This window comes from Rissa tridactyla, chromosome Z (genome assembly GCF_028500815.1).
Source record: "Rissa tridactyla isolate bRisTri1 chromosome Z, bRisTri1.patW.cur.20221130, whole genome shotgun sequence".
Classification (NCBI taxonomy): Eukaryota; Metazoa; Chordata; class Aves; order Charadriiformes; family Laridae; genus Rissa; species Rissa tridactyla.
Genome location: NC_071497.1, coordinates 84,084,458 through 84,109,921, shown reverse-complemented (window position 1 = coordinate 84,109,921; position 25,464 = coordinate 84,084,458). Strand labels below are relative to the sequence as shown.

Here is a 25,464-nt window from a genome sequence, read left to right as displayed (position 1 = left end):
TGTGCTCAAGTGGAGTCAAGACCCCCAAAGCATGCCCATGCTGATCTTCATCAGCCCTCTGAACCCTGCCCACGTCCAGCCTGGCTACTGGCCACCTCATCCCTCACCAGCCACCCATAGCCTGCATTAGTGGCCATCGCTGTGTTTCGTTATCTCCTCTAGCATGTGCTGGTGACAGTCCTACTCAACACCTCCTGCATGGAGGTGTCGGCTCCCAGTTCAGAAACACCAGCCCGCTGTCTCCATCATTTGCAAGTGCAAAGTGAGGGCCAGGAGCTGCTGTAGAGCTTCATTTTTCCAAAGTTTTTCCCAAGCTAAGAGAGATGGAGGACTCGTATGGGCAGTTGGGTGGATGCTAGTCCTATGCCTTCCCCCTCTGCACCCCATCACCTGCGGGAAGTGGGTTCGTTGCGGGCACCACTGTGGGTACCACCGAGCTACCACTGCCAACCAAGTTACATGTGTAGGAAGATGCAGGAAATCGATAATCCCAGAGGGACCAAGATGTAACATTTAGCTGGCTGGGTGGGATGGGTGAAGCAGCCAACGCTGTTTTGACGGGATCCGTTTCCGGACTGTTCATTTTCCAGCTGTCGCAGGAGGAGATGTGATACAGCGGGAGGATGGGTTGGGTTTGCACCTCCATGGCACGGTGTTGCTAGGTGATTTTGTGATACAGGCATGAGAGAAAGGTGACGAGCCGAGAAACGGCTGAACTCACTGTGGAAAACTGGGTGGTAGGAGAGCAGGAGCAGGCCTGGCTCAGTGGTTTCTCATCATCTGGCAGAAGGTTTCTCCAGACCTGGCTCTTCTTAACCAGAAGTTCAGTTCTGGATCTGATGAAGGATTTTGTCTTTTTTTTTTTTTTTTTTTTTTTTTTTCTCCGTTGTTCTGTAGGAAATGGTCAGAGGAGCAAAGGGAGCATCGCCGGATATTTGAAACGAAAACAAGGGTACCGGTGAGTACGCATTTGGGTGTGCTGAGCTGGTGGCTTTGTGGAGAGAGCTGGTGGCTCCTCGCAAGCAGGACGAGAGTTGGGGAGTACGAAGCGACTGTCCTGATGTCTTTCTGGGGTCTTGGGGGTCTGATCCTGCCCTTCAGTTACTGAGGGAGAGGAGGTAGTTTGTAGTGTTGATGGATCAGCACAAATCAGCTTTACCACCACCATGATTCTCTGCTGTTGTCAACGACCGAACCGCTAATTGCTCCTTCTGTAAATCCGTAGAAGATGCTCTCATAAATATGTGTGTTCTCTGTGCTGCAGTGCTGGAAAGAGCAGGCAGCAGCTACGCCGGCAGCTGCACGGGAGAGCGCTGAGCAACAATATTTGTTAATGCGTGGAGTGCTTTTGGCTTTTGTTGTGCTTGGCCCCGTTGCAGACCCAGTCACGGGGCTGCGATCTGGGTGACATTTCAAGGTCCTCTCCAGACCTTTTTTCTGCAGCTGTCACGCAGGAGGCCGCGGCTTGGGTGTTTGCCTAGAGGTCTTGAATAGGAAGAAAGGAGCATCCTTTTTCTATCATCTAAGCTGGTTCGGATACGCCAGAGCCACATCCTGAGTTGATGTTGCTGAACCAAATCAACCTTGCGTTGCGCCGGGTGGGAGGCCGGTCTTTTTACACCATCTTCTCATGAGCAACCGCCTGGTTTGTACGGGCCAAACTCTTAGCAGAACCGTGTGGTGAATCCCCGCAGGTCCCCATCCATCAGGGACCAGATCCCCACGTCTCCCCTGGTCCCCGCGCTGCACCTGTGTTACAGATGCTGAGGAGCAACTCAGTGCTGGGTTATCATGGAATGACAGAATGGTTTGGGTTGGAAGGGACGTTTGAAGGCCATCTAGTCCAATGCCCCTGCCACGAGCAGGGACATCTTCAACTAGATCAGGTTGCTCAGAGCCTCGTCCAAGCTGACCTTGGACACCTCCAGGGATGGGGCATCTCCCACCTCTCTGGGCAACCTGGGCCAGTGTCTCACCACCCTCAGCATAAAGCATGTCTTCCTTATACCTGTTCCTGGGTCTGTGCTGTAGCCTGGACCGTGTGGATGTGCAGGAGCCGTGCTGGTGGTGGGTGGATCGTGGAGAGATGCAGATTTTAAGACTGACCTCAGCTCGGTATAGGTATGGAAAGAGGAGGAAGAAGGTGACACAGGCAGAGGTGAGAAGGGGCTTCGGGAAGGACTTTTCTTCAGACATTTGGAGGCCCTTTATATTGAGTGAGGGTGTTTTTAGCCCATGTTACATCTGCTTTAGTTTGGGCATCCACCCTGGTATGAGCTAGAAGCTTGTCCTCTGGCTGCAAGAGGAGCTCAGGTGAGGGGACTGTGTGTCTGCAGGGTCACCTCCCAGCAAGGCGGGCTGAGACCTGGGCTTCCCCCCAGCACCCCTCCCGGCAGAAGAGCCTGGGAAGTAATGGTTTGTTCCCAGGGATCATCGCTGACTCCAAAACAGGCGTTAATCAAGGCCCGGAGCGGAGACCGAGCTCCTTTCTGGCTCCCACACCTCCCACTCCCTCCCTGCCGCCTCTCTGCTATCAGCTAGAAAATAAACTCAGCCCGTCTTCCCAGGAGCGGCAACCCCCTGGCCTGTCAACAAGGCAGCCTGGAAGGCCACCAGCCGCAGAGCTGGCTGTGATTGCCAGCCCGGAGGTGTCGGACCGTGTCCTCCAGGGAACCCTCGCACCCATCCACTCCCAAAATTCAGCTGCCTTTCCCCTCCCGGCACCCCAGAGTCGGTGATACCCGTGGGGACCGGCGGGTATCTGAAGCACCGGATATTTTATAATGCTGGTTTTCCTGATTTACGCCAGCAGGGGTTTGGTCCCTTGAGCTCTTAGAATCCTGGAGTGATTCTGCTTGTTAAATGTCCGTTTGCGCTGTCCTTAGCATTAAATAATTGGCTCCTCGGCATATTTGAGATGGGGGGTATCTCCTAATCCTGCGAACTCTCCATCAGGCTCCATTATCGTCTCTGCACGCCTGCGCCCGATGCCTCGTGTCGACTCTGCCGGGGATTTACAAATAGATTTTGTTGCTCCTGTGGTTTCACTTCTTTTTCCTTTCTCTCTCTCTCTCAAAGGAGCCGTTTTGGGCTCCTCACAATCTGTGCAAACGCTCCCCGTGGGCTGCGGCAGCATCTTTCTGTTGACTCGTGAGTGATGGGTCCCGTCCTTGCCCCGGCTCCGCTCCTGCCAGCGTGCGTCCCTCCCTCTACGAAGCAAAAACTCTCATTTGCCAGAAAGGAACAGAACCGTTATCTCGGTTGAAAGAATTTCCTTTTCCAACCTACAAACTGATAAAACCATCGCAGTGTTGGGGTTTCCTTATCGGCTCAGAGAATTTGTGGGACAGACAATAAGGACCTGTCAGCTCCCCTCCGGCAGGCCAGCACTGCACAGGCCAAAAAGCCCAGCTGTCTTGATGCTATTTTAATAAGGATGCTTAAGAGGGCTCCTAAAAACCCTCTTAAGCTGATGGGTAACGTGAGAGCTGAGACTTTCTCCTATTATTTTTGGTACCTGGTGGTGCCACCGCCGTGCCGGCGAGGGGAGAGATGCTCAGCGTCTCTGGACGTCAGGCGCTTGCTCATCTCCCTGGGTCTGCAGCACCCCGGGGGAGGCGGACGGGATGGGAGATCGTATCCCTGTGGATCGGATTTGCTTTTAGAGCTAATCCCGTCGGAATCAGGCAAAACCAGAGCCAGGGGCTGCGGTCGCACGCGTCCCCCTCTTTACAGGCCCTGGCGCTGCCGCCGGATGTTTTGCCAATGGCAGGAGAGACATATCTAGGTTTTGCTCGGGCAAAATCAGCTTCTTCCTTTTTATAGAAGGCTAAAAACTAGTCTTGCGGGTGAAACGTTGCGGTTATCAAGACTCCGATGTCTGTTTTCGGCTGACAGGCTGGGGTTGCAGGCAAACCAGGGCATAGCTCTGGGATAGGCAAAAAGGGAGTCGTCAAAAAAAGGACCCGTCTCCGTTACAAACTTCTCTCTGGATAGTCCGAACGTTCCTTTTTCGAATCGTCCTGGAGACACCTTTCGCTCCTGGGGTATAAGACGCGCAAGGAGAATTCAAGGAGCTTCAAGCCATTTCGGAGCTCTTCAGCCCTTACGTTGAGTTTTACCCCTGCGTTTCAAGATCGCCCTTTAAAAAAAAAAAAACTAAAATCTTTCCTGGTTGTAACCTGTCAAGGGGAGATGGATAAGAGGAGATTAATACCCTAAAATAGCAGCACGGGTACTTCTGTAAAAACATGTCAGCGCCGTTGTCCAAAGGCCGAAACCAGTTAATTTTGTGTCGAAAGGTGTTTGCTTTTGCAGGGATAAGTTTTCACTTTACATCCTTGTTCTGGGCCCCGTATGTTATCGGGCAGGGGCCGCCTCTGAACTAGCGAGCTCACGGTATAAACGGGAAAAATAAAAAAAAAAAATAAAAAATAAAAAAAAAGGTGATTTATTGTGGAACAAGAGCTGCTAATTCTGGTTAACGCATGGAGGGGACCGATGCTGGGTGGTGTCAAGTCACCCACCAAAGTCCTACCTTCAGCAGGCCCGGTTCACTGAGACGTCTGCAGTTAAAAGCTCCGAATTTCACTTCTCCAGCCGATGTGACAGCGCTCCCCTGTAAGACAAAAACCCTCCACACGCACACGCGAAAAAATAGTTTCTATAAAGAAAACGAATCTGGCTTCAACCGGCTCTCGCCTCCTGCCGCGGTTACCTCCAGGCCCCGGCTCAGCCCCGGGGTGAAATGAAAAGGGGAGTTAATGTCGCGGGGTCGTTTCTCACTGCGGAATTGGTCAGCCGTCTGCGGAGCCAATTTCTGCAGCTTTTCAGTGGCGTGGCAGACCCCTGGGTAATATTTGCCTGAATAGAGCCCTAAGTGTTTAAGCCGTCTCGCTAGGAATGGCCGTTTTATCCTCTGCAGCGGAGATTTCAACCCGTCAGACGTGAAAGCGGGTCAAGACTCTCACGCCATTGTGTGCATTATAGCGAACAGAACAGAACACGCTTGATAAAAAGAGAGGACTTAAAAGAAACGCTTCTTTGGACCCGCAACTTTCAAGTCCCACAATGCATCAAAGACCCCTCGGCTAGACTTTGAGAGGGGCGAAAGGCATTGCCTAATATTTGGAGGAAATGAATAATAAAGCGTCCCAAGTGCCTGGAAACTAATTTAGGAGTGCGCATTGCACTGGATCGCCTCTGCTGGATTCGCTCTCCGGAAGAGTTGCTAACAAAAGATTTAATAAAATAAAAAAAAATTAAAAAAAAAAAAAAAATTACATCTGGAGACCAACTTTCCTGCCTTGAAATGCCCCCTTTTTTGTCATGCTTCCTGATAAGAGTTACTTATGAGAAGATGAAATGCAGCCCGTGCTGCAAACGCCAGGTCTCAAATGAAGCTCGGGAGCCCGTAAGGTTTCCCACCGTTCCCCTCCCCACCGCAGCCTTTTGTTCCTTCGCCTTGAAAGCGCGGCTGGCGGGATGCTGGCGGGATGCTGAGGCACTACCTGCTCGGGGAGTTTAGTCGTGGCTTAGGGGGGGAAAAGAAAAAAAAAAAAAGCCCACAACCAATTTATGCGGCCTTCGCTTTCGTTCCAGCAAAACCGCTTTTGGGCAGAGTGGGGACCTCTCTGTTGATGACCTCTTGCTCCTTGCAGCAGGAGCTGGGAGGCTGGTGCCGTGCTGAAGGTACCAGTTACGTTTTTTGGTGTCACCGGGGATGCTGAAGGTGCTGTTTGGACTTTGAGATGGTTCTTGCCGTCACCTAGTTTCTTAGATGCCACGGTTCCTCACGCAGTGGTCTCCACAGCCAACAAGGTTCCCGTGGGACTTGGGAGCTGCAGAGCTTCTGTGGGCTCAACTTCTGCCTTGTATCGTGAGATGCAGGGTCCGATCCGAGCGTGGCTGAGGGGAGGTCCACCCCGTCGGGACCACTGGGATTGGAGGGAGCCGGGGGGGGATTCACCGGAGGGGTGGTTTTCCCCTGAGAATCAAACCCTGGGGCATGCCAGACTTCTCCAAATCCCACAAAGGGATGGGAGATGAGGACGGCTGGGCATCCAGAGGATGTTCGGGCAAGAAGGGCTCTGCTCTCCTCTTCGCCCTGCCCGTGTCCATCCCCGTTGCCTGTGCTTGTCGCATCGAGCTCCGTGTTTACCAGCTGCCGAGAAGCAGTTAAATTCGAGCGCTTTCTTACCTGCTTCTCCCCCAGGCCACGATTAATTGAGGCCAGGAGGGCAGGCAGGAGTGCTCGGGCAATATTTACAAGAAGAAGGAGATGTTAATGGGTCACTGAGGCCGGAAAGGGATGGGGATGGAGATGATGGGCAGTGGGGAGGCTGTGTATCCCCCCCCCACCTCGGCCCTGGGGGTAATTAAAACCTCAGCTTTGCATCCAAATGACTCAAAACTGGCCTCCCCCCTCCCCATTAAACTCCTGGTGCTGGGCCTGTTTCAGTGGGACCTTCTGGAGTGGGAGGACGGCGGGGTATTGGGATGGGGGAGGATGACTGTGTTGCCGGTTGCTGAAGGATGGAGGATGGAGAGTTTTTAAGAAAACGATGTTTTCCCTCATCAGAGCTCAGCCCAGCAGCCCTGTTAGGCTGGGCCCAGTTATTGAGCATTTCTCCACCGCGTCCTTCATCAACAGGGTGCGCTCAGCCGCTGGCTCAAGCTGCTGATGGTCACAGCCGCAAGGCCCAGTTAGGAGGTGAGGCACAAAAAGTGGCGTACAGGGGACGACACACCAGTACCCAGCCTTTTTCCCTAACGCCGGAGAGCTGCTGGAGAGCCAGGCAACGAAAGCAATCAGAAAAGAGGACAATTTCCCATGGAAATGGGATTTGGCAGCAGTGCAAGGGGAGGTTCATGCCCTGCCTTAATGATACGTCAGCGTCCGGGGACTTTTTAGTCTAGTGCTTGGGTTTTATGATCCGTATTACTTCTCTTTTAATTTTTATTGCTTCGCTTTAATTTTTGATACAGTGCTGGAAGCACCTCGGTGGGCAGAGACGGCTCCACTCGCACTAACTGTCACCTTGTGGCTTGACCTACATTTAAGTGAGGGGCAGAGAGGAGCCGGACGCGGGCTCGCCAGCCCTTCAGGGTGGTGACACCCCTGCCTGCACCAGCCTCGGTACGGGCAGCCTTTGCCTTCCTGCCCACTGCTACAAGCTGAGCAGTTGGTCTTCCTGGTCTCCCGTGCCAATGCAGCGGTGCCAAGGGCAGAAACATCTGGCTTGGTGACCCTCCTGGACAAGCTCTTAAAACTTGAGCTTGGTCAAGGAGCCACCCTGAAACGTGCGCACAGGCAGAGCCGGGAGGAAGAGCTTGGTCTGGGTCTTCTCTTGCGGTGAGGTGACACAAAACTGGTGGCTGTTGGGTTCGTGGTGCTGTTTGCTGCCAGCCCTGCGCTGGGCTGCGCTGCTCTCTCCTGGTCTTCAAGCAGAGCGTGGTAGGACATGATCTTTTGGTCTTTCCCTCTGTAGGACATCTCGTACAAGGGGTCTGTGGTCGATGCTTGGGTTTCTAGGACATCACTAAGCCAGGTAAGCAGGCAGGGATTGCTTCTGGCTGGCCCTGGTTTCTTCTTCCTAGAAGATCAGGTGATGTTTGCTTCTCTTCTGTGCGTGTCACCTTTGCTGTAGTCCTGTTTCTGGTTTGCTACCCATGGCGGAGAGAAATAAAATCTCCTCTAATGTCACCTTGATACGTAAAGGTAGTAAAATGTGGAAAACTATGAGGTTCTTCTGGGAAACTTTAACATCTCAGATGCACAGGGGGTCATCCACCCTCTCCTGAGCTGGAGCTCTAAAGCCCAGTCCCCGCAGGCCTGCTGGTGGCTCTTGTCTCAGAATAGCTCTGGATAAGATGTGCTGTCAGGGGAAGCAAAGGGAAGGGATTTATTTAGCTTGACTGGGAAGCTGGCACTTTCCAAGCTGTATGGTCATGGGGTGACTTCTGTTAAGGAGACACTTGGCGCTGGACTGGTTGGCACGTCGGTGTGAAGGGACACCTGCCCTGGGTGTCTCCTGGGGCTCAGGCCACACCAGCTGATAAGCCAGTGTCATTTAGGAGGGGTTTTGCTCCTTGCCGCTCTGCTCGGTGCTCAGGGACAGATCCAAACCCCACCGGTGTCACTTCACCGACTTCAGCTTGCCTCCATCCTCCGAGAAAGATGTGACACAACCTACACGTAATGGCTTATTCCTGGTGACAAGTACACCTTCCCCGGTGACCTTTCACACCACCGAACGGAGGGAACGGGGTGCTGGTCCCCTCCCAGGCAGGCCGAGAGCAGGGCTGTCAGAGCTGGGGAGCTCTCTGTTAAGAGAAATCCTCCCCGCGGTACCCAAGGGACCCGAGTGCTGGTTCAAAAGGTTGCGAAGGACTGTCAGCTCCTGTTTGGGGCTGCCGCGCTGAAGGGAGATCCTGCCAAGAAGGTCATAGGCTGCAAGGAGCTGAATTTGAAGCGATTGTGGTTTGAAATGATCTCCCAGGTTTGTCAGCTCCGTCAGAATTTAACGCGCGTTAAGGGCAGCCAGGAGCCTGGGGTGCCTCGGGTTGGGCAACCAGCCAGCCAAGGATGGGTGTCCTTGCAGGTGACCCGGCTGGACCCCGTGCTTTCTCCAGCCAGGCAGCGCTCCAGTTTATTTGCAGCAAGGGAGAAAACGCAGGGGCCGCAGGAAAAGAAGGAAGAAGGACATCGGCCTCAGCGTTGAGTTTGCCATGGTGTGTGCTGAGATCCCGCTGATGGTGGCAGGGTGGGAGGGATCCATCCCTCCCTCCTTCCATCCATCCATCTATCTACTCAGATAGTTTCCAGACTGTGGATATCCTTCCCTATGCGTGTGGGTACGTCCCTTTCCCCTCTTCTCGACAGATGTGACGTTTGCTCACGTCAATGGTAGAGTCTCCGTGGCCTTCCACGGCGCAGGGTGAAGCTTCCTGTGCTTGTCTTCCTTCGGCATTTCGTTTAATATGTAACCAGCTCATGAGTACTGTTGCTCCAGGTTTCTTCCTCAAAACCCTTTGTAAAGAAAATTAAACTACCAACAGCAGCAGAGCCTGGCAAAAAAAAAAAGGGGGAACGTTTCCTGGTATGGAAAAATAGCCCCAACCAGCCAAAAGCCCAGTTTATTCTGGTGGAGCAGAGACAATCCGACAACCTCCCTTTTGTTTTGCGGTTCGTAGGTATTGTCATATTCACGCCTGAAATCCTTTGCGGGAAATTGGGCATCATTTCTTCCCCTTTTGCCCAGGGAGCTGGTAGGTTTGAAGTGGCTTCATCCTGTCTGGTTCTGCGAGAACCGATTGCCGCGGAACGGGTAGCATCGGTGGGTTGGGAACCGCAGCCTGCATTTTATCTCCTACCAGGAGTCCCATCCGTCAGTGGGAGCTGAACAGTTCCCCTCCGCTAACAAAATTATTTATTTTGACCTGTCATTAAGGATATTCATGCAGCAGGGTGAAAGGTGGGAATGATCTATGCTGTGTGAGTTTTGCAAGCCCATTTTGTATTTGTCTCGGTGGTAGAGGAGCGGTAAAGAGCTCTGTGCCCGCGCCTGTTATGATGAGTGAGTTTTGGAAGAGGTTTTCTGTCTGATAGTCCATCTAAAACTGTGGGGAAATGCCATTCTGAAAGCTGTTAAAACACAATTGCTCGCTGATTTACACAGTCAAGGAGTGCCTCTTTAGTAGGAGATGTATGCCGAATAAAAGCAGTTCAAGTGGTGCTTTTAATAAATAGATAATGGAATGGCATTTTATCTTCTGCTTTAATCCGTTATGTTAGCGAAAGGTAGCGTATCCCTCTGATAGAATTTGAGATGGCAGGAACCGAAAGTCGAACCACTTTCTTTCTATCTCTCTGAAGCCAAATCGCACACTGGTGAAAGGCAGTGGCTTCGCGGCGCTTGCGAACTGGGATTTTTTTTTGACGTTGAGCAACGACGGATGGGTTTAGTTGGGTCTCACCGGGCTGGCGTGAAGGGCACTGATCACAGAATCGTAAAATATCCCAAGTTGGAAGGGACCCATAAAGATCATTGAGTCCAACTCCCTGCTCCTCACAGGACTACCTAAAACTAAATCATACAACCACGAGATTCATCCAGGCTTGCTGCCTTGACCATTTCCCTGGGGAGACTGTTCCAGTGACTGACCACCCTCTGAGTGAAGAACCTTTTCCTAATGTCCAGTCTGAGCTTAGAATCATAGAATCGTAGAATGGTTTAGGTTGGAAGGGACCTTCAAGATCATCTAGTTCCAACCCCCTGCCCTGGGCAGGGACACCTCCCACCAGACCAGGTTGCTCCAAGCCCCGGCCAACCTGGCCTTGAACCCCTCCAGGGATTCACACAGCTTCACACAGCACAGCTTCTCTGGGCAACCTGGGCCAGGGACTCACCACCCTCATAGCGAAAAATTTCCTCCTAAGATCTCATGGAAATCTACCCTCTAAAATTTCCCCTGATGCAGCTTTGTTCCATGATGGCTTGGCTTTGGCCATGGGGCTGTCACCTTTCTGGGTGGCAACGCTCATGCTTCACATCTCCAGTGCCATGTGGGGTCCCCTCCTGCCCCAGGCTCCCTGTGGATTTGGGTGGGAAGGGTGTGGAGCCAACAGGGAAGGAGGTGGCCCCGTGGGAAGCTCCTTGCCAAGCCCTTGGGCTTCCCTGGAGGCTCCAGGTCGCTGGGGCTGAGTACTGTGGAGCTCAACGAGCAGTTGGCCGCCGCGTTAGGAAAGAAACAGGACACTTCGGAAGGCAGGAAAAAGGTCATTTATCCTGTTGCTGCTCATCCTTGCTAATTCATTGTTTCCGTCGAAAACCCAGCACTTTGCTGCTTTATGAATGAACCTAGTGTTTGTGCCTCCAAAAACAACTTGGTCCAGTGAAAAATAAGAGCTGCTTTCACCTCCCGTCTGGTCTGCAGTGCTTTTTTCCCCCTTGTTTTCTTCTGCTCGCATCCATCCTGCCTGGCTGGTAGTCCAGGTTGTCCCTATGGAGCAGGGCTGGAGCCCGGGAGCTGGAATCGTACGATCATCGAACGGTTTGGGTTGGAAAGGACCTTTAAAGGCCAACTAGTCCAACCCCCTTGCCACGAGCAGGGACATCTTCAACTAGACCAGGTTGCTCAGAGCCCCGTCCAACCTGACCTTGAATATTCGCAGGGATGGGGCAGCTCCCACCTCTCTGGGCAACCTGGGCCAGTGTCTCAACATCCCCATTCTAAAAAACTTCAGCCTGACGGTTGCTCGGTGAGCGCAGAGGACCCCTCCACCGGTAAGGTTTGCTGTGCTGGGACCACAGAGGCTCTCACAAGCCAAAAGGGGGTGGGAAAGAGGTTTGGAGAAGGGAAAGTGACTGACTTTCATGGCGAGGGGTCGTCAAGGAGGAGGAAGGGTGGGTGGGGAGATCCAGATAGACCTGGAAGGCTTTTGGTGGGGGGCCGGGGGGCTGGAGGGTGACCTGGTCGCCAGGAGGGGACCGAGAGGTTGCCCAGCTGGGGTATCTTTGGTGAGTAAACCCTCTTCCAGCGATGGCCCGGGTGTAAAAGGGCAGATGGAGCGGAGGAGCGGTCCCTGCTGTGTGGTAGCTCGTCTCCTAGTGCGGTTTAACAGCTGGGATTGAGGAGAGCTGGCACCACATCAATAGCGAGCTCTCCGAGGACCATCTGTGAGCGAAGGGCAATGGGAACAATTACCAGCCAGAGGAAAAAATCACCGAGAGGCTGGAAAAAGCTTGACGGGGGGGTTGGGGGATGGGGGGGGGAAGGCATATAGCCAAGCAGAGGCAGAGAAAAGGGGAGCTGTAAGCTAATGAGCGGCCAGAGAAAGTCCACTGGATGTTTCTGATCTCCCGATCTCATCACGCGAGGTCTGTTTAAGGAAGCAGCCGTTCCCATGAGAAAATCCTCTCCCGTCGGGTTGGGTGCGCAAACCTCGCAGGATGCCTCCAAAGCCGGGAGCTGAACGTTTGAATGAGGCTCGGATGTTGTTTGGGAATGGCAAAGAAAACAAGAGCTGGAAAGGAGCAGGCAGACGTGAGGTTTGGAAGAGGGATTAGACCTCCTTATTCAGGGTTTAAAACAACCTGGAGCCGGTTGGGGGTTGAGAGAGCACCTTCCTGGAGGCACAGCTGGGGTTTGGTGCATCAGCCTCTTGGTGTCGGGCCGTTTAGGACAATTGGTGGACCCTGGATTTGACCTAAAGCCTTAATGCCAGGTTTCTTGGGCTCTTCAGATCATTGCTGGCCTTGTCCGCGAAGCTTCGCTCCCTCCCGGGAATCCTGCCAGCGGGGAGAGCAGCTTTGAAGCTCTTCCCAGGGTAGGGAAGAAACCAAGGAAAGAGCAGATATTTCCTAAGAGTAATCTGGCTGGTCCAGTTGGTACTCCCAAAAAGGCTGGTGAGGTGGCACGGCACCGAGGAAGGCTGTAAAAGAGGGAAGCGGAGTAATCAAAGTAGAAGGTGATTAAAATCCAAGTTAAAACAGCAGCAAGGATGGTCTCGAGGGAGGGAGAGAGTCTGGCAGGGTTCCACAGGGGAGGGTTAGCAAAGGGAGGCTGGAAATTAAACCAGGGCAAATAACGAAGGTCAAAGCGTATCTCCGAGGCTTTGGGAACCAGGAGTAACGCTAACTCCGAGCTGCCGCGGCTGCGACTCCGGGGAAGAAGGATGGGAAGGAAACGCCGATTTGGTAGATGGGTAAAAATAAATTGGCGCCTAAACCTGTGACGTTTGTTTGCCCGGCCTGAAGGTGAGAGCTGCGGTTGAGCCTGGTCGGGCTGATGTTTGCAAGGTTTGCGGAGGTTTTGCAGTTTGTTTAAGCCAGCCTTCCTTTTGGATTTCCCTTCTCCATAATATCTCCCAGAGAAATGAAAGGTGAACTGAAGGATGAGCCGGTGCTGCTTTTCTGACCTCTCCGGTAGCCTTTGGGTGCCTCTTTTCTCCGACAGCCCTGGAGTGCTGGGGAGGGAGAGGGCATCTGAAAGGGATTAGTGAGCAGAGCGGAGACGGACCAACTGGGTCATCTTATCCCAGATATCTCCAGTACGTCAATGGCACCCCAACCCTGGCCTGGTTTGGGCTGTTGTCCTCCTGGGGCTCTTGCCAAGCGCCTCCTTTCCTGGAGGGGGTCAGGAATCCCATTCCCGACCCCCCGCCTCCATCCCCTGCCTGCATCCCGCCCAGCTGCAGAACAAAGTCCTCCCTGTTAATGAAGCTCGTTAGGCTAACATGGGGGAGTGGATGTGCAGGGACGTCTCTCCTTCCCTCCTCCTGACCGACCATTTTAGCCATCGCTGCTCTGTCCTTCAGCCGGGACAATGCTTTCTCCGTAACTCAGAGCGAGGAGGTGTCACGGTGAGGTGTGAGGCCACCACGCCGTCCCCACCACGAGCAGGAGCAGGTGCTGCTGGGGTTCAGGAGCAGGCAAGGGAAGATGCTGTCACAGCTTTCAGGTCCCCCTCTTCTGCTGAGCTTTCTAGTGGGTTTTCGCTGCACCCGCAAACTTTCTAGCTCGAGCAGCCTCCAGGAGTAGGTTGTGCAGGTGCGACTTGGTGTTTGAATGGGTCAGACTTTGTGTTGCGATGGCTCGGAAGCACCCTCACACCCAGATGGGGGGCAGCTCTGGTCCATGCAGGTCTGCTATGGGATCAGAGCCCCACTGCCTTTCCCCGGGGACCCACCACGGCCAGGACCACCACCTTAGCCTGGACCAGATGATGTCTGGGTGTAGGGTGTATGTCTCAGCTAACCTGGCCAAGCCATCCCACCACCAACGCAGTGGGTGGAAGGACGGAGCTGCCATCTCTTCCACGTCAAGTTGAGCATGACCCAAGTGGAGAAGCCCTTAGCAAGTCCGAGTGCTGCAAAACAGCTTTTCGTGATCACGCTCCCCAAAGCGACTTCTGCTCATTTACAGTGTCTTGACCTAAAGACCTGTCCCGGCAGGAGAAGATCAGGTGGAAATCATGGTGCTCCCCTGCTTCTTTAAAGCTCCTGATTGCCTTTTTGTTTCTTTGATGACTTTCTCTGTTCTCCGTTTCTCTTGATGGGGGAGTTTTTTAAATAAGTAGGTTTGGGAACGGCAAGGCCGTGGAGATAAGAGCCGTCTCCTGCGTGCAGAGATTCATTACCTGTTCCCATCGAAGCCAGGAGAGAAGTGCGGCTGCTTGTCTTTTTGTTAATAAAAATACGGCACTGGGAATTTTTTCAAATCAAATTAAAGCACAGAAGGACTGGAGAAGGTGTGGGGGCTACGCACGCCAGCTTTTGCTGGAGCAAAAAGGGCTCATTAAAATACAAATTATTTAGGAGAACAAACTGCAATGCCATTACACAAAGTGTCACCGACTCATTTTCATTTCATCGAGTCCAGCCTGGGGTTTGGCTGCACATGATAAATGAGTCCGTCCTCCTCCTCCTCCTCCTTTTTTTTTTTTAATATGGGGAGCGGGGGGGAGGGAAATACGCAATTACAATTTCGACCTGTTGAAAAAACCAGGTCCCGCTGGAGCAGTCAGAGCCAAATCTTTTCGTGAGCGCTTGGGGGGGACACGGGGGGCCGCGCAGCCGTGGTGGGGTGGGAACCCCACGGGGACATATCCTGCCCCTCTTGGGTGGGTGATCTGATGCCGCAGCAGCGCCCGGGTCGTAAATGGGAACTCCTGGGTCTCACCCATCTGCTCAAAACCGGGCGAGCGCTCAGGGTGCCTTGATGATGAACTGGGGAGGGTGCTGCGACGGGGTGCCCGGACCAACCCTGCCACAGCCCCTGCTTACGCAGCAGCACCTGGTGGCGGTGCCAACCTGCCCGATGCGCCGGCTGAGGGAGAGTTTTAAGACAAGAAGCTTTCGTCCGCTTTTATTTAATTTTTTTTTTTTTTTTCCTCCCTCTCTTCTAAATGCCCTGGCTGCGCTGTCTTGGGCTCTGCTGGAGCAGGGGGGGATGTTCTGCCTCGTCAAGCGTTAATTGCAGCAGAGGAAAAACACGCTGGCCGAGCTGGGAGCTGGGGCGGGGGCGAGGAGGAAGGTGGGAGTGGAGGTAATATCTTTCTTGGAGGGATGGAGTGCTTGCGGTTGTGTTACGCTCCTCGCCGCGGCTGCAGAGCCGGGGAGGAAGAGGTGGTGGGAGGCAGGCAAGGCAGCGGGGCAGGCCGCCCCCGGCAGGGCTCTCACGCAGCCAGGACTCGGTGCGAAGCAGGGATATTTGAAGACATGCTCAGGAGCAATGTCACGGTGATCCTGTCCCCCCTTTAGTGCGGGGACACGGGAGCAAAATGCTTGAGGGCAACCGTAGGGATTTGGGTGCTGCTGGTTTTAGAGTCATAGAATCATAGAATGGTTCGGCTTGGAAGGGACCTTAAAGATCATCTAGTTCCAACCCCCTGCCCTGGGCAGGGACATTTCCCACCAGCCCAGGTTGCTCCAAGCCCCGGCCAACCTGGCCTTGAACCCCTCCAGGGATGGGGCAGCCACAGCTTCTCTGGGCCACCTGGGCCAGGGGCTCACCACCCTCATAGTTTTGGTGCATCCTTTCCGATAAACCCAGCTGAATAGAAGAGGCAACCAACCAAAATCGGCGGCTCTTTGGGGAGATGGAGTCTTCTCTCCTCTGGCTGGCAGCTTGGGTGATGGGAGCCACAACGGGGAAGACGATTCTGGGTTCAAGGACTGCGGCTGGTACCCGCTGCATCTTCCCGCTGGCGTTCACCCCAGATTGGGTTTTTTGGGTGAAATTTTTACCTTGCATCTGGGCAGCCCGATAAGGTGGCTGCAGCTTCCTCAAAGGAGGCTCCACCATCGGTATGATCACCTCACCAAAACCGCATGTGGTGGGCTTCAGTGATTTTAAGCCAAACTGGATTATTTTGGTTTTTGGGGTTTTTTTTTGCCCAAGTTTGAAACATTTTGTAATGTCTTGCGTTAGATAAGACTTTGATTTAACGCCTTATCTCTTGAATTCACCTTCAGCAATAACCATGCATTCTAATCCTCTGCTCAGGTGTTGATGGATGGGGCCTGTTTGGGTGAAACATCTGGGATTTGAATTGTTGACCCTTTTCTGTCCCTGAAGCAAGAGCAGTCGGAGGAGCCCTTGAGGAACGTTGTGAGCAGCAAGTTCTCCAGTCACTGGTTAGTGGCAAAGTCAAGTGGAAACCTGTGACCAAGGGAGTGGGGTGCCTTTAGCCAGAGTTCGTCTCCAGCTCCCACGGTGAACTCTGAAGGTTTAGGACACATGCAGGGGGTAGGAAGCCCTCTGCAAATCCTGGTGGATGGAAAAAAGATGGCTAAATTCTTCCTTGAGGGGATTTCGAGAGGACAAAAAGACGTGCATCTGGAGCTGAGTAAACCTTTGGGCTTGGCTTAGGCTGGCGTTGGGCAGCAAAGCTCCCAGGTCACTCTTCAGGGACATGCATGGAGCGTTGGTTTTTCCCAAAGGGCAGCTAAGTCTCAGGGAGAAGAAAGGCCAGATGGAAGTATTCCTGTTACAAAAAAAGCTAGATCAAGCTTTAATTGATTTCCTCAGGGTCACAAAGGTCCGTGTCAGAATTAAGCCCCGTGAGGGGCACAGAAAGGGCTGGTTTGGGTTGTGCAGCCTCTCCTAGGCAATGCCCAAGCCCTGATGCTGTAAAATCCTGCAGTACGGAGTCACTCATCCCGACCCTCCCTCATCCCAGGCTCTGTTTTATCTCCTGATACCCACTCCAAGGATTTTTCCTTGGAGACGTTGAGGTGTGCGTAACAACTAACCTTCTGCCAGCCTGCGGGGCCAGGTGTCCACGTCTCTCTGCGGGGCCATGGTCCCCACCACCACCTGCCACGGCGTCACCTCCCGGTCGCTGCATGGGTTCTGAGCATCCCATCTCTGTTTTTTCACTGACTGTGCCCTTCTTCTCATCCTCCGAGGCGGAGTGATGACCCCAGCCAGATGCTTGGCTGCCATCGTCTCCACTCAGATGGCTTGGCCTCCCCTGTTTGCGTAGCACGTAGCTGATTTATCAGCAGCGACGTTGTATTTGCTTCCAGATAAGAAAACGCTCAATACCGGGGCTGGGATTGAGCCTTGTAAAATCCCCCCTGGAAACAGCCCGATTCCCCTCTGACAGCTATTTGTTGTGATTAGCTCCGAATCCCCTCCACGTGGGCTTTGTTCTTACGATACAGCGCTCATTTTTTAATCAGCACGTCACGTCACAGTAAATCAAAACACTGTACAAAACCCTACGTATATTATCTCCAGGCAATTATCTTTATTAACCAAACTTGTAATCTCCTCGAAGAACAGAATCCGCCTTGTTTGATGGGATGCGTTTGCTGCAGAACCTCTCTGACGAGCGTTAAGTGCATTCACGTCCTTTATTTCCTCTTCTGGTTGACTCTCGGGAGGGTTCCCATTATTTTACCGGTGATGGATGGCAGACAAGCCAACCTGTTCATCAGGCCATCCCGCTTGCCCCTTTTGCAGATCGGTGCGGCATTTGCATGCTTCCAGCCGTCTGGATCTTCCCCGGTATTCCAAGATTTATTAAAAATTAACATCAGCGGGCCAGAGAGCTTCTCAGCCAGCTGTTGGAGGGCTCTTGGGAGCAAGTTATCCAGGCCTGCTGATTTAAAATTGTTTATCGCTAGTAGATGCTGTTTAACAACCTCCTTGGTTACTAATGGACTGGAAAGTGCTTCATCCTCCTCATGTGATACAAGCGTCTCATCCTGCTTCTTTCCAAACGCGGAGCAGAAATATTGATGGAACGCTTCTGCCGTTTCTGCGTCATTACTTTTCTCCCCGTCTGAGCCTGCGCTACTGATTTATACGAAGGCTTGATAATATTTCCAGGATTATCCGCCATCCCTTTCCATATGCAGCTGAACGTCTCGTTAGCTTTGCGGCTGCGGCTGCGCGCAGAGCGGAGGTCTCCACCGTGCTGCCGCCCTTGCTGAGAGGTCCCTTCCTTGCTTTGACACAGTTTAGGACCCTGGAAGGTGCCTGAGGAGCAGAAATTCCTCTCCCTGCCCTGCGTCGCTTTGCATTTATGAGGGAGGAGTTATTAACTTGCTGTGCTGTTGCCCATCTATTTGGGTCGCCGAGCAGTTGAGCCACCTCCAAGAGCTCCAAAACCTTCAGACCCACCAGCCCTTCTGCGAAGGATGAGAGTTGCCTCCAAAACCTTCAGATTTTTTTAAGTCATTGCATTCTGTATCTTAATACTTCTTTTTAACCACTCCCCTCTGCATGTTGCCATGCTAATTTTCATAGAATCATAGAATGGTTCGGGTTGAAAGGGACCTTAAAGATCATCTAGTTCCAACCCCAAATTTTAGGTTAGTCATCCATGGATGTACAAGGCCTTGTCTCTCCTTAGCAGTTTGTGACTGCTTGCTCTCTCCCCTGACCTAGAAGAGAGACGCTATTTCTTTCTCCCATCTTACCTTTGCCCTTTTCTTTCCACCCGTTTGCCCAGCTCCCTCCTGCTCCGTGTTTCTGGAATAATAAATCCCAGGGCTTGGGGCAGAAAGGGCAAATGCGCTTGCTGCTGGGGCAGAGCTCTTCCAGGGCCTTCTCCTGCAGGTAGCAGAGCCCTGGCACTGGTGTTACCAGTACGGGTGAGATGGGGGTGATGGGTGCCCTATCCACAACCCATGTTCACCAGTTCCCCTCCATTAGCCATTTTGCTCTCACCTTCAAGCAGCTCTGAGACGAGGACAACATGAGTTTCCCATGCGCAGGTTGCGGTGGCCAAGCCAGAAGTAGAGTTTTTCGGCTGCGATGCTCATAGAATCATAGAATGGTTTGGGTTGGAAGGGACCTTAAAGACCATCCAGTCCCACCCCCCTGCCCCGGGCAGGGACACCTCCCACCAGACCACCAGGTTGCTCCAAGCCCCGTCCAACCTGGCCTTGAACCCCTCCAGGGATGGGGCAGCCACAGCTTCTCTGGGCAACCTGGGCCAGGGGCTCACCACCCTCACACCAAAGAATTTCTTCCTCAGATCTCATCTAAATCTCCTCTCTTTCAGTTTAAAACTGTTACCCACCATCCTAAAGAGGTTTTCATATAAATACCTGTTCTCCCACCATGTGTTCAATCTCATACTCTTCAAAGAACAATCCAGTTACACGTGGTGGGCTCGAGCTAGGAGATGGGAAGATCATGTTTTGTGTTTGGTGGGGGTTTTTTTGACTGGTTCTGCTGTATTTTGCCTTTTTTTTCATGTTGGAGTGAAGAAAAATGGGGTCTGGTGGTGAATTCTGGGGGTACGTAGGGCGGGCATGGATAGCAGGCATGTTTTGTTGCCCCACGTTGTCCTCATGGCAGGCTCCAGCCCCTTTCAGGCTGGGAGGAGGTGGGCAGGTGGCCTCTTTCTCTCTCCTCCTTAGGTGAAGATGGGTCATGCCTCAACCCACCTATCCATGGCTTTTCTTGGAGCAATCTCCATCCCTGGTCCAGCTCTCCGTTGCCGGTGAACGTAGCAGTGAGATGCTACGGGAGATGCTCACAACGCTCATCCTTGCTCCTGGGTTCGTAGCCACCAAGTCCCAACTTTGGGAAGGGAGCCAAACTGTTTGCTTTAGCCGAGGAGAAAAAAGCTCGGTGTGAGGAGATGCTCAGAAGCTAGAGCTAGGCACACGCAGACACAACAAAGAAAAGGAAAAAGATGCACATTTTTTAGTACGGTGGCTAATAAATTGCTAACGAACGCTTGCCAAGGAGCAGGGAGAAGCCCCCTTGATTTGAAATCTTTCAGCCAACATTACCTCTGCTTCTAAATGCTGGAGGGCAGGCAGGAATTAGGGCCTCGCTGCAGAAATTACAGGGTGAAGTATTTTATTTTGTACGAAGCTGGAGGGCATAATACGTGATCGTAATGGTCCCTCTTGCTTGAAAATTCCGGTATGAAATAAACCTGTGTTTTGTAGCCTAAATTTCCGATGGAGTGCGGTCGGGTATCCATGCATAGAGTTAGCAGGGATGTTAAAATCTCGAATGATGGAGCGAATATCGGGAGGAACAGACAAAGGCGGAAAAAAGTTTGGGACAGGGAGGGGTGAGGGTGCTTGGGGAGCGAAGATGCGAGCTGTGAAGGAAAACGCTCGTGCACCCGCTAAAGGGGGATTGATCGGTTGTGTTCAATATTGTGCGTAGCTCTGGTCCTCCCTCCCCGGCGCGGTGTGAAAGCAGAGGAAATAAAAGCTTGGCTTTTGCTAGGGAAAAGAATGACCCACCGTGTCAATTTTTTTTTTTTTTTTTTTTTTTTTTTTTTTTTTTTTTCTGTGGGAGGAACGGCTGAATTCAATGTTTTACTTTCTCGCTCCAGCCTGCTGCAACACTTTGCTGCACGGCTGGGCAGGCCGGCGAGCAGATAATGAATCTGCCGAAATGTGGTTATTGATATAGCTGAGATCATTATACCTAAGGGTCTTGTGAGCTTTCCCCATCCAAAGGGGCATTTTTCAGAAGGTTGCGGTCATGACATAAACAGTCTCATTTCGCACGAAATCTCAGCTGGCGAAGTCCTCAGCCTGGGAGCATTTTTTAAATACGTTATCAGGGAGGTAAATCAGGTCGGCCGCATATTTTACGTGTTTTTTTTTTTTTTTTCTTTTCGGCTAAGAGAAGTAAAATGGTTCATTTGCCTCTCGCTATTAATGTGATATCCTGCAAGGAGCTGTGGCCCGATCCACAGCTTTTGAAAGCAAATGAGATTGTTTCCTACCTACGTCGGGGAGCTTCTGCTAAATTTGTTATTCCCGGATGCGGATAACTGTATGGATTGTGGAAATGAAAGGAAGTGGTCCGGGCTGAGGGTTATCAACGCCCGGAGGCTGGCACGCTGGTTACGATGGGCAATTTACTTGGTCGTCCTTAGTCCATCCAAGGGCGGGATGGCGCGAGCAGACCCAGCGAGGAGTCGTGGCTCCTTTTGGGCGAGAGCAAAGCGAAAATAACCCGTCGAGAAATTACGAGGCAGGGGACGCGTTTCAAAAGCCGAGCGTGGCAATTGCGCTGGGGCCGCAAACGGTGCAAAAGTGATGGCAGTGGAAGCCAGGCTGAAATCTGTAGCCATCCCTAGAGGTTGGGTCTTTGTGGATGCTCTCCACCGCCTTCCTTTCATCCCCCAGCAGATTGTATTTGTGCCACTTCGGGTTTTGTACCACCCATCTCAAGTTTGCTCTGGGGTGCTAGGAAGGTTTTTTGGCTGCAGGGGTGATGGAACATGTCAAATGGATGTTCAGAAGCCCCAGGTGGTCTGAACCTTCCTGGAGGTCTTCATCTCACCCAGCTTCGGCTTTGGATACCTCCAATAAAACTCTGCACCAACACATGGAGCTCTGCATAGCAGCTCTTTGATCCCCATCTTGCCTTTTATTAATAACGTCCGTTTGTGTTTAGGATTCATCCTACGATCATTTCTTTTTGGTAACCCTCGTCCGGTCCCAGCCCTGCACAAACACAAGGTGAAGCGGATTCAAAAATCTTTCCCGGTAAAGACAAAGCGGGGGGACTGAAGCATTAAAACCAAGTGAGGTGACCTGGCTGCTGCCTTCGGGCATGTGTCATCTAACCAAGTAATCAAGCGATACATCAGGTGTTTATACGGGCATGGGTTCAAGGAGGACGACGTGCGCGCGCTCCATTTGCAGCGCGTCCCCTGGGGAGCAGGAGCTGGTGTCGTTCCCTCCTCGCTGGTGGCTTCGGGGCCGAGACGAGGTTCCTGGCCCCTACATCTTCAGCGCTGGGAATGGCCGTTGTCTCAGATGAGCTGGCTACGGCTGCGTTTTGGGAGGCGGAGGAGGGTTTAATGCGTTTCGCCTTACAGCACCTCTCTGATGCCATGCCACCAAGCCTTCCACATCCTAATCTGTCGCCCTTGGAGATGATCTTTCTCTCCCTCCGAGCAAGAGACTGCACAGGCAGCGTATCTGCCTGGCTTCATCTTCTTTCATTAGACTGAGAATAAGACCCAGTGGGGAAAGGTAAATGTTTTCCAAGGAAAATACAGGTTTAATTCAAAGTTTTGCCACGTTCTTGCTAACATGGGATCATTCTGATTCCCTTGTAGCACCGTGGAGCTGCAGGGGAGTGAGAAGGACTGGGAGCTGTGGATCGAGAAGGGGTGGGAGCTGTAGGGCCAGCTTCACCCAAAGGTGACTGCATTTCCAGAGGTGGTACCATTCCCTGCTGGAGCAGATAGACTTGGGGAAGAGGTCAGGGTGCAGGTCTTCCTCTGAGAGCTTCCCAGTGAAGCTATATGATGTGGCAAAATCCCATCGTAACGCTACACATACACCTGTGCACACCTAACCTTATGAAATTCAACAAGGGCAAGTGTAGGGTGCTGCACCTGGGCAGGAATAACCCCATGCACCAGTACAGGTTGGGGGCTGACCTGCTGGAGAACAGCTCTGTGGAAAGAGACGTGGGAGTCCTGGTGGACAACAGGGTGACCATGAGCCAGCAATGTGCCCTCATGGCCAAAAAGGCCAATGGCATCCTGGGCTCCACCAAGAAGAGTGTGGCCAGCAGGTCAAGGGAGGTCATCCTCCCCCTCTGCTCTGCCTTGATGAGGCCACGCCTGGAGAACTGTGTCCAGTTCTGGGCTCCCTGGTTCAAGAGGGACAGGGAACTGCTGGAGAGGGTGCAGCAAAGGGCTACCAAGATGATGAGGGGACTGGAACACGTCTCTTGTGAAGAAAGGCTGAGGGATCTGGGTCTCTTCAGTCTGGAAAAAGGACAACTGAGGGGGCACCTTATCAACACTTATAAATGCTTATAGGGTCGGTGTCAGGAGGATGGGGCCAGGCTCTTCTCAGTGGTGCCCAGCGACAGGACAAGAGGTAACGGGCACAAACTTGAGCATAGGAAGTTCCACCTAAACATGAGGAGGAACTTCTTTCCTTTGAGGGTGGCAGAGCCCTGGAAGAGGCTGCCCAGAGAGGCTGTGGAGTCTCCTTCTCTGGAGACATTCAAACCTGCCTGTACGTGTTCCTGTGCCACCTGCTCTGGGTGACCCTGCTCTGGCAGGGGGATTGGACTAGATGATCTCCAGAGGTCCCTTCCAACCCTGTGATTCTATGATATACAATATCATCTTGGCTGCATCCAGCCCTGTTCCTCGATAGAAATCAACCTCTGTATTCATTTCTCGAGGAAATCTCTGGGTAGCATAAATGACCCTATTCCCATTGAAGACACTGGAGCCTCGTCGAGTTCCACCAACCACGTTAAGCAAAGCACTGGAGATCCCTCAGGATCGATCTGGATTATGACCATTATGGTTTCAAATGTGAAATCACTGGGACTCCAGCTAGATTGTTTTAGCAAAGCACTTAATTGGCATTGATTCGCTTTAGAGCTTTTTTTAATTTTTTTTTTCAGCTGGGAATATTAAGACACGTAGCCCGGGCCAGCGAATCTGCCCAGTCTGTGGCATGGGTTAACTGGTGATTCAGCCTCTCACTGGAAATGGCTCATCATCTGCGGGGCTACTACCAAGGAAATCCCTTTCACGACTCACCCTCTCGCCCTTTCCCGATGTCCACCATTACTTATTAAAGATGAGAAACCAGCAGCTCTTACCCAAACCATGAGCGTAGAGACCTTCTTAAACCAGACGGGTCGTTTCCCCATCCTCCTTTCTCCTGACCTGGTGGTACCCAGGCGACGAGGGCGCGCATCGAGGTTGTGGGCTCGCATCTCTTCCTCATTTCCCCGTCCTCCTTCCTCCTGACCTGGTGGTACCCAGGTGACGAGGGTGTGCGTCGAGGTTGTGGGCTCGCATCTCTTCCTCCGTTTCCCCATCCTCCTTCCTCCTGACCTGGTGGTACCCAGGCGATGAGGGCGCGCATCAAGGTTGTGGGCTCACATCTCTTCCTTCCACTTACTCGATATCACCTTGAAAATAAGGCCAACATTTGGAAGCACTTAGGCAAGGCTTAATTTTATTGCCTGGAGGGTGGTGTTGAAGTTAACGGGGATACGCACCACGGCAAACGGAAAGACGTGCGGGTGTGTGGGATAGCCACCTTGGAGGAAACCTCATCAGGCTTTTCCAGGTTTTCCATTTGTAAGCAGTTTCTTGTGAGATTCTGGGGGGAAACGTGGCTGGGTTTTATTTCTTCCCAAAATTTAAAAAGGTCATTTTTTTTTTTTTTTTTAACCACGGGTTTTGCCAATGAATTAGGGATGTTTGAGGAAGAAAATGCTTTTCCTTTGAAAAACGTGACTGGTGCAGCAAATCTCGTTGCGGAAGATATCTTCCTCTGGCTCTCAGAGAACTGGATTCACTGAGGTTGATTATTGGGCTCCAACTAGCCAAAGTTGGCCTTAAAAACTCGGGTTCGAAAGGAAAAAAATGGCAAAATTTCACAAAACACTTGTGCCAGTTTATTCTTAAAAAAAAAAAAAAAAAAAAAAAGCTGTAGAAAGCAAAAGTGTGTCCAAATTAATTATGCCCATGAAAATCTTTAAATTTGATGATAATTTATTTTTCTGATTGAAGAGGCATCCTTTAAGTCCTCTTTCTTCTGGAAAGCTTTCAATTCAATACACCTTTAATTAGAGCTTTCCTGAGTTGGGATAAGCAATCATTACAACCTTTTCTATTACTTTTTTTTTTACTAGGTGTTTCCTGTTGTGCTCGTGTGATCCGAGGTGGGGTCCGCCACAACCCTTTCTGGTCTTCTTTCTCCTTGTTATTCTTATTTCACACCCTGTTAGAAGCATTTCAGCCTCTCCTCCTTTATAGTCTGGGAGACCCGCTCATCCCTCTGTTAATGACAATCAAAAACCGGGAAGCAATTTCACGTGGGTAAATGGGAAATAATTTCCAGGGCTGAGTGGGGACCTATTGGTCTGCTGTGGTTTTGGACTGGAAAGTCATTGCTGAGATGTTTCCTTCGTCGCTGTTGCCTCCTTCCCCCTCAAGTATTCTTCTGTTTGAAAACGTCGGGTTTGGCTTGCAGGATTTTGGGGGGCCATTTTTAAGCAAAGAATCGTTTAGGTTGGAAAAGACCCTTGAGATCTTCAAGTCCAACCATCCAAACCATGTCCCTCAGCACCACGTCTGCCCATCTTTTAAATACCTCCAGGGATGGTGACTCCACCACTGCCCTGGGCAGCTTGTTCCAATGCTTGACAACCCTTTTGGTGAAGAAATTTTTCCTAATATCCATCCTAAACCTCCCCTGGGGCAACTTGAGGCCGTTTCCTCTTGTCCCATCGCCTGTTCCTTGGGAGAAGAGCCTGACCCCCCCTGGCTACCCCCTCCTTTCAGGGAGCTGTAGAGAGCGAGAAGGTCTCCCCTCGGCCTCCTTTTCTCCAGGCTGAACACCCCCAGCTCCCTCAGCCGCTCCTCACCAGACTTGTGCTCCAGACCCCTCACCAGCTCCGTTGCCCTTCTCTGGACACGCTCCAGCACCTCAATGGTGCTGGGGACATTTCCATCCGCACTGATTAA

General features: G+C 52.1%; 1 protein-coding gene across 6 annotated transcripts in view; it reads left to right on the top strand.

Moving 5' to 3' along the window:
* Positions 1-25,464, top strand: part of LOC128902582 (zinc finger and BTB domain-containing protein 7C-like) — a 163,495-nt gene that overhangs the window by 89,015 nt on the left and 49,016 nt on the right. For all 6 annotated transcript variants that reach the window (XM_054185848.1, XM_054185849.1, XM_054185852.1 and 3 more), the window contains one exon: positions 898-958. The gene's annotated coding sequence lies outside the window, so the exon portion shown is untranslated. The remainder of the gene's footprint in view (positions 1-897; positions 959-25,464) is intronic.